The sequence below is a fragment of the Amblyomma maculatum genome, chromosome 5 (genome assembly GCF_055883805.1).
Source record: "Amblyomma maculatum isolate TAMU_Amacu chromosome 5, ASM5588380v1, whole genome shotgun sequence".
Lineage (NCBI taxonomy): Eukaryota > Metazoa > Arthropoda > Arachnida > Ixodida > Ixodidae > Amblyomma > Amblyomma maculatum.
Genome location: NC_139348.1, coordinates 69,422,255 through 69,435,689, shown reverse-complemented (window position 1 = coordinate 69,435,689; position 13,435 = coordinate 69,422,255). Strand labels below are relative to the sequence as shown.

The 13,435-nt window shown below is 45.9% G+C and overlaps 1 long non-coding RNA gene and 1 other non-coding gene across 2 annotated transcripts; one reads left to right on the top strand and one right to left on the bottom strand.

Annotated features, from left to right (window-relative positions):
- Positions 1-249: 249 nt before the first annotated feature.
- On the bottom strand, positions 250-322 carry TRNAT-CGU (transfer RNA threonine (anticodon CGU)). Its single transcript has one exon. It is a non-coding gene; the product is annotated as a tRNA-Thr (tRNA).
- Positions 323-4,110: 3,788 nt separating this feature from the next.
- On the top strand, positions 4,111-4,961 carry LOC146188469 (uncharacterized). The gene is made up of 3 exons (XR_014707214.1): positions 4,111-4,188; positions 4,614-4,753; positions 4,813-4,961. It is a non-coding gene; the product is annotated as an uncharacterized LOC146188469 (long non-coding RNA).
- The last annotated feature ends 8,474 nt before the right edge of the window (positions 4,962-13,435 follow it).

The following is a 13,435-nucleotide window of genomic DNA, read 5'->3' as shown; positions in this document are numbered from 1 at the left end:
ACCTATGGCTTCAAGACTGCCAGAACCGAGACCCCCGTAAGCTGCAAGCAGATCAATCAAGGGGAAATGAGGGTGCTCGTTATAATACATGAAGGAAAGAAGCCAACAGTAGGCGAGGCCGAGGAAAGCGTTGGGGACGGTATGTTTATGTCATTTTTTTTTAATGTTTACTTCGATAACCACTAAAATTAGTAATGTAATCTGTTTAGGGGAAAGATAATTAGACACAAAGTAGAAGGAAAAACAACGTGCCGATGGTGGGATACGAACCCACGACCTCCGAATAACGCGTCCGGTGCTCTACCAACTGAGCTACATCGGCCGCTGTCCCCCCTGCTACTTTCTTGGGTATTTATGTTGTCTGTATACGAACCATGAGAGTGTTCACCAGCGCCGCCCTCAGCCATAGCGGCGGACGTGGGACGTCCTTTGTTACCGCCAGCGTCACGTAGAACGTGATCAAGAGCGAGGGCGAAAGCTGTGCTAGAACCCTCTTACACTACCTATGGCTTCAATACTGCCAGAACCGAGACCCCCGTAAGCTACAAGCAGATCAATCAAGGGGAAATGAGGGTGCTCGTTATAATACATGAAGGAAAGAAGCCAACAGTCGGCGAGGCCAAGGAAAGCGTTGGGGATGGTATGTTTCTGTCATTTTTTTTAATGTTTACTTCGATAACCACAGAAATTAGTAATGTAATCTGTTTAGGGGAAAGATAATTAGACACAAAGTAGAAGGAAAAACAACGTGCCGATGGTGGGATCCGAACCCACGACCTCCGAATAACGCGTCCGGTGCTCTACCAACTGAGCTACATCGGCCGCTGTCCCCCCTGCTACTTTCTTGGGTATTTATGTTGTCTGTATACGAACCTTGAGAGTGTTCACCAGCGCCGCCCTCAGCCATAGCGGCGGACGTGGGACGTCCTGGTGAACACTCTCTGGCGGCGGCGCTGGTGAACACTCTCAAGGTTCGTATGCAGACAACATAAATACCCAAGAAAGTAGCAGGGGGGACAGCGGCCGATGTAGCTCAGTTGGTAGAGCACCGGACGCGTTATTCGGAGGTCGTGGGTTCGGATCGCACCATCGTCACGTTGTTTTTCCTTCTACTTTGTGTCTAATTATCTTTCCCCTAAACAGATTACATTACTAATTTCTGTGGTTATCGAAGTAAACATTAAAAAAAAATGACATAAACATACCATCATAAACGCTTTCCTTGGCCTCGCCGACTGTTGGCTTCTTTCCTTCATGTATTATAACGAGCACCCTCATTTCCCCTTGATTGATCTGCTTGTAGCTTACGGGGGTCTCGGTTCTGGCAGTCTTGAAGCCATAGGTAGCGTAACAGGGTTCTAGCACAGCTTTCGCCCTCGCTCTTGATCACGTTCTACGTGACGCTGGCGGTAACAAAGGACGTCCCACGTCCGCCGCTATGGCTGAGGGCGGCGCTTGTGAACACTCTCAAGGTTCGTATACAGACAACATAAATACCCAAGAAAGTAGCAGGGGGTCAGCGGCCGATGTAGCTCAGTTGGTAGAGCACCGGACGCGTTATTCGGTGGTCGTGGGTTCGGATCCCACCATCGGCACGTTGTTTTTCCTTCTACTTTGTGTCAAATTATCTTTGCCCTAAACAGATTACATTACTAATTTCTGTGGTTATCGAAGTAAACATTAAAAAAAAATGACATAAATATACCATCCCCAACGCTTTCCTTGGCCTCGCCGACTCTTGGCTTCTTTCCTTCATGTATTATAACGAGCACCCTCATTTCCCCTTGATTGATCTGCTTGTAGCTTACGGGGGTCTCGGTTCTGGCAGTCTTGAAGCCATAGGTAGCGTAAGAGGGTTCTAGCACAGCTTTCGCCCTCGCTCTTGATCACGTTCTACGTGACGCTGGCGGTAACAAAGGACGTCCCACGTCCGCCGCTATGGCTGAGGGCGGCGCTGGTGAACACTCTCAAGGTTCGTATACAGACAACATAAATACCCAAGAAAGTAGCAGGGGGGACAGCGGCCGATGTAGCTCAGTTGGTAGAGCACCGGACGCGTTATTCGGAGGTCGTGGGTTCGGATCCCACCATCGGCACGTTGTTTTTCCTTCTACTTTGTGTCTAATTATCTTTCCCCTAAACAGATTACATTACTAATTTCTGTGGTTATCGAAGTAAACATTAAAAAAATGACATAAACATACCATCCCCAACGCTTTCCTTGGCATCGCCGACTGTTGGCTTCTTTCCTTCATGTATTATAACGAGCACGCTCATTTCCCCTTGACTGATCTGCTTGTAGCTTCCGGGGGTCTCGGTTCTGGCAGTCTTGAAGCCATAGGTAGCGTAAGAGGGTTCTAGCACAGCTTTCGCCCTCGCTCTTGATCACGTTCTACGTAACGCTGGCGGTAACAAAGGACGTCCCACGTCCGCCGCTATGGCTGAGGGCGGCGCTGGTGAATACTCTCAAGGTTCGTATACAGACAACATAAATACCCTAGAAAGTAGCAGGGGGGACAGCGGCCGATGTAGCACAGTTGGTAGAGCACCGGACGCGTTATTCGGAGGTCGTGGGTTCGGATCCCACCATCGGCACGTTGTTTTTCCTTCTACTTTGTGTCTAATTATCTTTCCCCTAAACAGATTACATTACTAATTTCTGTGGTTATCGAAGTAAACATTAAAAAAAATGACATAAACATACCATCCCCAACGCTTTCCTTGGCCTCGCCGACTGTTGGCTTCTTTCCTTCATGTATTATAACGAGCACCCTCATTTCCCCTTGATTGATCTGCTTGTAGCTTACGGGGGTCTCGGTTCTGGCAGTCTTGAAGCCATAGGTAGCGTAAGAGGGTTCTAGCACAGCTTTCGCCCTCGCTCTTGATCACGTTCTACGTGACGCTGGCGGTAACAAAGGACGTCCCACGTCCGCCGCTATGGCTGAGGGCGGCGCTGGTAAACACTCTCATGGTTCGTATACAGACAACATAAATACCCAAGAAAGTAGCAGGGGGGACAGCGGCCGATGTAGCTCAGTTGGTAGAGCACCGGACGCGTTATTCGGAGGTCGTGGGTTCGGATCCCACCATCGGCACGTTGTTTTTCCTTCTACTTTGTGTCTAATTATCTTTCCCCTAAACAGATTACATTACTAATTTCTGTGGTTATCGAAGTAAACATTAAAAAAAAAAATGACATAAACATACCATCCCCAACGCTTTCCTTGGCCTCGCCGACTGTTGGCTTCTTTCCTTCATGTATTATAACGAGCACCCTCATTTCCCCTTGATTGATCTGCGATATATATATATATATATATATATATATATATATATATATATATATATATATATATATATATATATATATATATGCCGGGTGTCCCAGCTAACTTGAACCAACGGTTACAAAATAATATATTTGAGGTAGGTCAGTGAAACCAATTGCATACAACTGCCAGCCTATTTGCGCACTACAGGCAATTTTTTGTTTAGCAATTACTTAATTTGCTAATTATGTTAATTTTTCTAATTTATTAAATATCGACTTTAGACCAAAAATGTGAATTTGAAAGTTTTAGAGCACCTTCAGAAACCCCCATTCCATTAATTGCGATAAAGAAAGTCTCACGTGTATCTTTTTTGCCGGGTTCAGAAGAAAGCCCGCGAAATGCAAACAATACCACGTGACTAGCGCATTTGTGCGCCGCGATTGTAGTGCTCTCAGTCGTGGTTTGAGCGAACGAAATCAGCTGCGGTCGTGACCCGATGGTCCCATTGCAGCGGCAGGCAAAAATGTTGGCGATGGTTCGAGCGAGCTCGAGCTCGCCCGTCGCCACCGCGATTTTGGCCAGGCCTGCCCAACGCAGCAGCCTACATCACGACAGGCGGATGGCGATAAAGAACCGGCAAATGAAGGTGCAGCGCTAATTTTTTTTGAGTCACATGATGTCATCTCGCCCCTTTACCCAAGCCTATATCCCCTTCAGGCGCTGCGTCCACATATGTGGACGCGACCCAAATGTCGTCGTAGCTTGCTCGCAAGGCGTGTTCACACCTTTGAATTTGGCGCACAAAACAACTGGCCCCTCCCTGTCAAGTATGTGGCGCCATCTGTTGCAGGTACATCGAAATGTCTTTGTAAACAAGAAGTCAAGATGGACGTCTCCACGTTTTACGGCGGGGCGAGTAAGTTGATCTTACTTTCGCGTGCTCTCTTTCCAAATGGTCGTGAAAAACGGAATTTGTCATATGAAATATGCCAGTAAGGTAATGTAGAAGGGGCATGCTGGGTTTCATTACCGTAGGCAAAGAAGGAATGCTTCGGTGGGCTCTCAGAATTGCGCGTCCACAAACGTGGACACGGCGCCTTAGTGCCGAAAATATTGTTACGAGACACCGTTCTGTGCGCACGAGAAAAACGAGGACAAGGAACAAGAAAACGAGGCACGCGCGCTCGCTCGAGTAAGAAGCCATTGAGGTGGTTCGTGTTGTCCTCGTGCTTCTTGTGCGCAGAGAACGGTGGCTCATAACAATATCAAAGAGCAGCATTCTATCCTCGATGCTCTGTTGTTTTGCTCTCAGACAGCGCCAGATTGGCTCATTCCACGCAGGTGTTCAAAACCATGCATCCACTAGGAGAAAGTTGGAGGATTCGAGCGCTGAAACATTGCTTAGAAAAATCTCCAATGGAGATGTCTCCGACGCCGACCTCTCCGATGATGAAACAGAGGAATGGCAAGGTGAAAACAAGGTAACATGAACATTGGTAAATGTTGTACTGATTGACTAATTCTGTAATTTATCATCTAGGATCCAAATGCTGGAAGACCTTCACCTTCAGTTGTGGTAGTGGCACCCAGCACTTCGCGGGATAACAGCAAAGATGCCGAACACAAAACACGAAGTGCCAAGTTTTCTGTGAAGTGGGTGAAGGGGAGGTTTGTTCCAGATAATGCAAACTGCGAATGCAACCCACAAGGAGGAGGCTTGTTGCCACAAGATCCGATGGCGTACTTTTCAAGATATATCACCACATCCCTCATTGAAGACTTTGCAAGATACACAAACATGTATTATCTGCAAAGCAATGGACTAGAGCTCGGAGCTACACCTGAAGAAATAAGTGTCTTTCTGGGAATTTTGATGATTATGGGAGTGCTAAAGTTCCCACGAGTGCGGATGTATTGGGAAAAATCAACGCGCATTCCAACTATTGCTGACTCTATGAGTGCAAAGCGATTTTTTAAGCTCAGGGCTGCTCTCCACATCACTGACTCGAATGCACCACGAGATATTAACGCCCAGGACAAGTTCTGGAAGGTGCGACCTCTTATCGAGACACTCAGGCAGCGATGCGTGGAGTTGGAGCCTTTGGAGCAATGCAGCATTGACGAGCAAATGATTGCTTTCACCGGGCGGGTCCCTGCAAAGCAATTTGTTAAAGGGAAACCAAACCCTGAAGGCGTGAAGGTATTCGTGCGATGCAGCTCTGATGGCGTAGCCCATGATTTTGAATTTTATCAGGGCAAGGGCACTGGTGTCAGCATTCAGCACTCACATCTTGGACTTGGCGGCTCTATTGTAATGCGGCTTGTTGAGAAGTTGCCAAAAGGGAAGAACATGAAAGTATTCATGGATAACTACTTCTCATCGGTGAAGCTGTTTCTTGAGCTCAAAGAAATGGGAATTTTGGCAAGCGGCACAATCAGGGCAAATAGATTGTGTGGTTGCTCTATGAAAACTGAGAAATAATTAAAGAAAGAAGGAAGGAAGGGGAAGTTCTGATGAGAAGGTTTCAGAAAATGGCGACATTGTTCTTGTGCGCTGGTATGACAATGGTATTGTGAACATCGCTTCAACCGCCGTGGGCTTAGGCAAAGCAGGCACTGTACGAAGGTGGAGCGAGTCTTCTAAATCGCACATCGACATTGAATGCCCTGAAGTCATCCTCGAGTACAACAAGTACATGGGAGGCGTCGACAAGATGGATTTTTTGATGTCCCTCTATCCACTGCGAACAAGAACAAGGAAGTGGCCAGTGCGAGTAATATCGCATTTTGTTTCATTTGCTCTTTGCAACAGTTGGTTGGAGTACATCAGAGATGCAAACAATATGCAACTGCCGAAAAAAAGTACATTAGATTTGCTCGCATTTCAGAGTGATGTGGCTAATAGCTTAGTCGCCTGCAACAAAACACCCCCAAAGAAGCGAGGCCGACCGAGCAACGAAGGTCCACAGGAGATCAAAAAGAAGCCTCACAATGCAGAGCCATTGCCAACTAACACAACGCGCTATGATGGCACCAACCACTGGCCCCAGGTTATGAGCATACCAAACGCACAACGATGCAGACGCCAGGGCTGCACTTCGAAGAGCCGCGTTCGCTGCCGCAAATGCGGAATTTTTCTTTGCCTTTCGTCACAGAATGATTGTTTTTATCTATATCATAAGCCTTGAACAAGTGGCTACTGTTCTGTACCTTAGGTATTTTCAGAGTAAAGCACTAATTAATTCCTCATACTTAGTAGAGAGTACAAGAAAATGTTGTAGTGTTTGCACTCATGTAGGAGCTTTGAGGCGCCATGTCCACAAAAGTGGACGCAAATAAAATGGGCTCAAATATGAAAATTTTGGCGTAATTTCTTGCACTTGACGTCTGTCTGGTGTACTGATCATGAATAACACAAGGAAAAATTTTTCCTTTCAGAAAATTTAATTCGCGCCTGAAGGGGATATGCGCAGATTCAGTGGCTGATACCTTATCGCTCATTCGTTTGTCGTGACGTTCGCTGATAGGACTGAAGGAGGCCTTGTTAAAATCTCGGTGGTGTCGGCTCGCCGCTCTCGCTGCTACTGCACCGTCACGTGGGCCGGCTGTCTGACGCGGGCGAAGAAACCATCGCAGGCATATCGGCCTGCCTCTTTAACGGGGCCAAGAAGGCACGGCCGCAGCTAATTTCGTTCGCTCAAACTACGACTGAGAGCACCACAATCGCGGCGCACAAATGCACTAGTCACGTGGTATTATTTGTATTTCGCGGGCTTTCTTTGAGCCCGGAAAAAAAGATACACGTGAGACTTTCTTTGTCACAATTAATGAAATGGGGGTTTCTGAAGGTGCTCTACAACTTTCCAATTCACATTTTTGGTCTAAAGTCGATATTTAATAAATTAGAAAAATTAACATAGTTAGCTAATTAAGTAATTGCAAAACAAAAACTTGCCTGTAGTGCGCAAGGAGGCTGGCAGTTGTATGCAATTGGTTTCACCGACCTACCTCTAAAATATTATTTTGTACCTCTTGGTTCAAGTTAGTATATATATATATATATATATATATATATATATATAAACTTCAAGTAGGTGACACACGGTGAAAAAACAGCACTTTAATCCGACGTTTCGGCCGGGGTCCGGCCTTTGTCAAGAAATGTAGGCTACATTCCTTGACAAAAGTCGGACCCCGGCCGAAACGTCGGATTAAAGTGTTGTTTTTTCACCGTGTGTCACCTACTTCAAGTTTATGACCTACCGGACCCATTCGAGCTTCACCCCCCCATATATATATATATAGGGAGGGGGTTGAAGCTCGAATGGGTCCGGTAGGGCATAGACTTAAAGTAGGTGACACACGGTAGAAAAAACAACACTTTATTCCGACGTCTCGGCCGGGGTCTGGACTGATATATATATATATATATATATATATATATATATATATATATATATATATATATATATATATATATATATATATATACATATCAGTCCGCTTAAGTAAAGCGGACTACACATTCTGACGGGAATTCACTTGTGAAAGTCCAGCGGCAGGCCATAATAGCGCCGACAGTGGGACGGCAGCAGAAGAAACTACTTTATTGTCTCTTTCGCGATCACCTAATACGCCTTGAAAAGTCTCAACATGGTCGATGGAACATTAAGAAAGGGCGGAGGAGCTTTACAAAGTTTTATACTTTACGCGCAATAAGGTCACTGCCATTTCGCCAAAGCAAGAACAAAAATAAAATAAATATCTCACCCAAAAGGGAATGGCGGCTCTCTAAGGAACAATAGAAAATTAGGGGAGCTGTCCTGATGATTCCCTCGTCATGGCAGAGGATTCTGGGCCATGCATGGCGCTGTTCATGTCCTCGGTCGACGCTCGCTCGATAAGCTGCAAATGTCGCTAGACTGCATCAGTCATTTGTAGGTCTCGAGTGGCGCCAGCAATATTAGTGAATCGCTTGGCGGAGCAATCTACGTCAAGCGAGCGCTGAGGCTGTAAGGTACGGCGTGAAGCCCTATCAGAGTTGCATTTGTGCGAATCGCAAAGGGCGCTAAAAATTTTTATAAGGTACTTTTTTCTTGAATTAATTATTCAGAAGAAGAGCTCTACTTCCACAGATACAAGCCCACAGAAACAGGAATTGAAAAGAATTAATCAACACATTTTGGAATTACCCCTTACAAAAATGGTCGTGAACAGTCTTTAGAATCTGTATTAACACCTTATTGACTCTATCAATATTGTACGTACTTTTAATCTGTACGAACATGCGTAAATACGAAGTTCATACACGGTTACTTTTGTGTATTTAAATCAGTTCATATAAAGTCTGTACATAGCAAGTTGTTAGGTGAATATACTTCTCTGTATATACTCCTATCAATATACAGCAGGGGCGTAGCCAGGGCTCTGTTTCGATGTCAGAAACCCTTTCGAAAGTTTTTTAACTCCTTCTTTCGGCCTTTTTTGCAATTTTTTATCGATGCCGTATAACGCCCTCGAAAATTATTTCTGGTTATACCACTCATACACAGCTATTAAAATATATTGAAGCAATTTGGCATGTCAGAAAAAATGTTCAGATCGAAAGTATATAGTATTAACTGACCGAGTGCATGCTATTCATTGCAACTCATATTTGAATTACATTTTTTATTATGAATAGCATCTGTTAAAAAAGAAATGGAAACGGAAAATTGATACGATCAATTTGCATGAATTATAGATAAGAACGTATAAGGTTATATTTTGAAAATTTAACTGGTTACAATTTCGCTCTTTCTTCATCGCGCATTTCTTAGTCAAGCGTCCGCTCTTGTTGAGGACGCACTGAGTCCTTTTATCGAGCTCGCTAGCACAATTAAATACAAAAACATCACAAATGGAAGGTAAACACACCGCGCCGCCGACTTTACAGTGGAGAATGCGCGCTGTGGGTGTTGTCGGGTTACATCACGCGATGCTGAGACGCACGCCCTGGACTCTCGGATCCACGTAGCTCATCCCTCAGAAGCTATATGGGCGAAACTTTAGAATTATATATTGGCATACACACAATGATTGGGTATATACACATGTACAGTAAGCTACCGAATGAGCCCCCCCCCCCCTTCTCCGCTTTCCTTCTCACGCACCGAAATTACTGGAAAATGGAGGGTGCATTTCCCTGGCAAGGACCAAATTTTCATCCGAAAAAAAAAAATGAATTTGTATTTTTTTTCTTTATCGACCCGATCGTGTTTAGAAGTGTGCTCCCAGACGCATCCGAGCCACCCCGCTGTGCATACGCCCCTGTCCACCACTTATGAAAACAAATCGGCGCCCGCCGCCGACATTTTCTCTCGCCGCGCTCAGTATGTTAGCGATTGTCTTATTCTCTTATTCACTTCTGCGCCGCCGCTCCCGTCAAGGCAGCGGCCATACCTTAGCCCATCTGTTCCTGACGGCGCGCATCGTATGTTTCGCTCGCGGAGGTTACCCGACACCACCCAGCAGCCTTTGGACATGTGCGTCAACCGAGCGAGCGCTCTACAGGTTATGCTTTTGTTTGTTACGTTTTTGTTGGAGGTGGTGTATGGGTGAGGTGCGAGCTTAGGGCAAGGGTAGGGTAAGGAAGCGCGCTAATGGTAAGGGAAGAGGGGGGGGGGAAGAGAAGGCGCGGCAGCTGGGGAGGGGGGGGGGGCGGCGAACTAACACACATAACGGCACAGAATACGCCAGCAGAAACACGCATATTCGCTCGCAGCCTTCGCATAGCGTTCATGCAGCCTCGTGAACTATATCAGCGCGCAACCTGCGGTCCGCAGCACCGCGACCTCTGTAAATCAATTAAGCGCCCTTATGGCACAATTAACACGCACTTGACCCGAACCACGGAATATCGACCAGCTGTAGCTGAACATATTCATCCTTCCGCTGTGATCCATTGGGAAAGTTATGCTAGTTCTAGTCGCAACCACCCTCTTGAGAGGTTGGCTGCAAGCTGTCCTTCAAATCCAATGCGCGGGAAGGATGCAAGGAGGCGCTTGGCCATCAGAGCGCGGCTTCGAGCTGGAGGAGGGGGGGCGTCTAGCCGCCCTGCGAGCAAAGCACACAGCAGTGCGCACGCACGCACGCATTCTTTTTTTTTTCCTAGAAGTGCGGGAGGTATGAAAGGAGAAGCGGGCAGGCTAGCCAACGTAGACAGCGCGCGGTATCAAACCTGTGACGGCTTCATTTACGCGCCCTTCAATCAATCAATCAATCAATCGATTTTTTGTTTTCAAATCCAGAGGCCGGGGCGGGGGGCACCTCTGCGAGAAAGCAGTTGCACACTGCTTGAGAGTGCCGAGGACCCTCGCAAACATCAGCAGGTGACAGCTCAAAAGGAAGCTAGTTTACATGGAACACATTACAGGCATAAACACAGGCATAAACATTGCAGACATTACAGAGATGAACAGCAGCAAAAGCAAAAAAAGGAAAGAAAAGGAAAACAGATATGTGTTCCCCGAATAACAGCGCAATTTCACGGTATTACCGCAGTGATGTCATCAATACAGCAAAAAGGATGGGTTTAAAGTTTCACAAAATATTCACAGAGCAAAGTTGTCTCCGAGTAACAGTAACGAAATCAGCAATCAGTTTTTCGTGTTTATTTAGCACAAATATATGATGCTCTCAGTCTTGAGAGCTATTTCTTTTTCGCCTCTGCAAAGCTACATGTGTGTGAGCGCGCGTGCGTGCAAATAACTCATGCTCAGGCACTCAATATGTGCAGCTCCGCATATGGTAAGAACTCAAGTTTTCATTACAATGAAGGAAGCAAACACACGATCGCTGAAGTGGGCTCGCCACTCCGAGTCTCTGCGTCGCCTCGAATACTAGCCACCCCACAAAACCACCGGAAGAAAAAGAACGAAAGCACAAGATAGCGAACGTACAGAACTGACGCTCGCTCGGCGTTCCACTAATCCCGCCTTTCGTCTGAGCAGCGCGGCGCGACAGCGCGACTGGAAAAAAAAAAAAGAAAGCGAACTCCACAAGACACGTGATGGAGCAGCGCGGCGTGGCAGCGAGACTGGAAAAAAAAAGAAAGAAAGAAAGCGAACTCCACAAAACACGTGATGCAGCTTCATGTGTCACGTGATTGCGCACCGAAGATCTGCAAAAACTCAAAACTCCCGTGACTGAGAGGCGGCGTTTGGCTGTTTGGCGACGTCGAGCGTGGAAAATAGTTCTTTCTGCCAGAAATCTTCGATGTAAGTTGACAAACTTTTTCATTCCTTTCTTATAAACGCTTTGCGCATACTCGCGAAAAATTTTGTGTTTCAGAAGTGAGCAGTTTTTACATTACAAGCGTTTACCCATTTTTTACTTTGCTGCATACTGCACGACCAATGCTCTAGGAATATTTTTCATTGTTTAGCGTTTTTATCACCTAGTTAAGTTTTAAAAAGTGATCCTCGATTGTCCGCGGCCTCTTTCCGATCATTTTGCAACATAGTTCAGATCTTTAAGGCGTTTTTTTGCGGAGTTATTACTAATTCTTCAAAGGTAAACAACCGCTTGGCCGCGCATCCATAACGGTCAAGTTTCAAATATTGAGAGAGGCCTTGTACTGCGTAAAAGCTATGTAGACGTATAAAACCTGTCATTTTTAAATTCCATCAGATGTGTGCGATCGCTCGCTACCTATGTTTTATTTATAGCGTTTCTTCGTTGAGCTATTTGCACATGGAGCCGGTAATTCGAGGTTAAAGCGCTAACCGCATGAGGCGACAATTCGCGGCGACATGCCGCGCGACGCCGTCGCGCGACGGGCTGAGGGCCGCCAAAGCATTGCCGCTCGTCGCCGTCGCTCGGTTTCTGGGTTTTTAGAAAATTTCGCGTGTCACCCGGAAGCAGCTCGCGAGGCAGCCAACCGCAGAAGGCTTTAGGGTGCTCAACTTCCGTTCTGACTCTCTTTTTCTTTTTATTGCGTGTGAAGTTAGTTTTCCTAGTCCGGTTTGGGCAAAGAACCTGGTGCCTTCACGCGCTCACTTCGTCTGATCCGTGTATATATATGAGTGCATCGAGATAATTCAGTAAAAGCTTGGATGGGTAATAAAAGAAAGAAAAAGGTTAGCGTGGCTTGATATTGTTAATTTCCGAAAGGAGCAGGAGAAAGTCGCTGCTGCAATGCAAGTCGGCATCGCAGTGTTAGTAACGCACCGCTGCGCTGTGACGCTTTAAAATACGATGCGTTACAAGAAATTTCATCAATGTTTTATCGTACTTCTTGCTGTTTAGTGTTAAAAATGGGATATAGCGTGATTGCATTCCCCTTGACCGAATGACGAGGCGGCGGTAACAGAGGAACGCTGAAAACGCGCCTCTGTCGCTGAGCGCCGTCGCTCCGTGCGGTATGCACCAGCGACAACGACAGGCGTTGACGGCGGCGTCGCGCGACGGATCGCTAGCGGTTGTCGCCTCATGCGGTTACCGCTTTATTGGAACAGTCCATAAGCAACGACTTTCCGCGTAAAATTAGGTTTTTAAGCTTTCCTTTAGAGTAAGCACAGATAAGGGGGGGGGGGTGATATATAATTTTATTTATAACAATTCGCGGACTTCAACGCAGTAATAGTTATATTTATATCCTTAGTAGGTCAGTACGTATTATTTTAGTACAGGCCCAGTGTTCTTTTTCTTTCTTTTTTTAACGGAGGCGTGGCAAGTTATGTGGGTCAAGCTAACAATTGGCTGTGAATTAAGCGATTAGGCTTTCAAACTTAGTCTTCTGTTTTGTTTAATTTCTAAGAACCTTTAAGCTTCACAGAGAAACAGCATATTTTGAAAAGCGAATTTCAACTTTGGAAGTTCTTCGTTTATTAATGTTTGACATTGCTGACAAGGGTCAGAATTGAAACAGATGATAGGATCGAGTTTTTTGGTAACTTATGGCATGTGACCTAGAGCTGCTAGGAATTCATTTTCTGAGACAGCTTTTCTTTAGGAGTGTATGGAAAGTAATGGTATTATATGGGTTTTGAGAAGCATGGATTTAATGAAGTCTTGCTTTTACTGCGTTTAAGGCTTGTTTGGCAATAATGCTTGCAGTCCAGCTGATGCAATTGTATTGTCACACTGCTTTTGCAGCAGATTAAATCTGCCATCGAGGGACT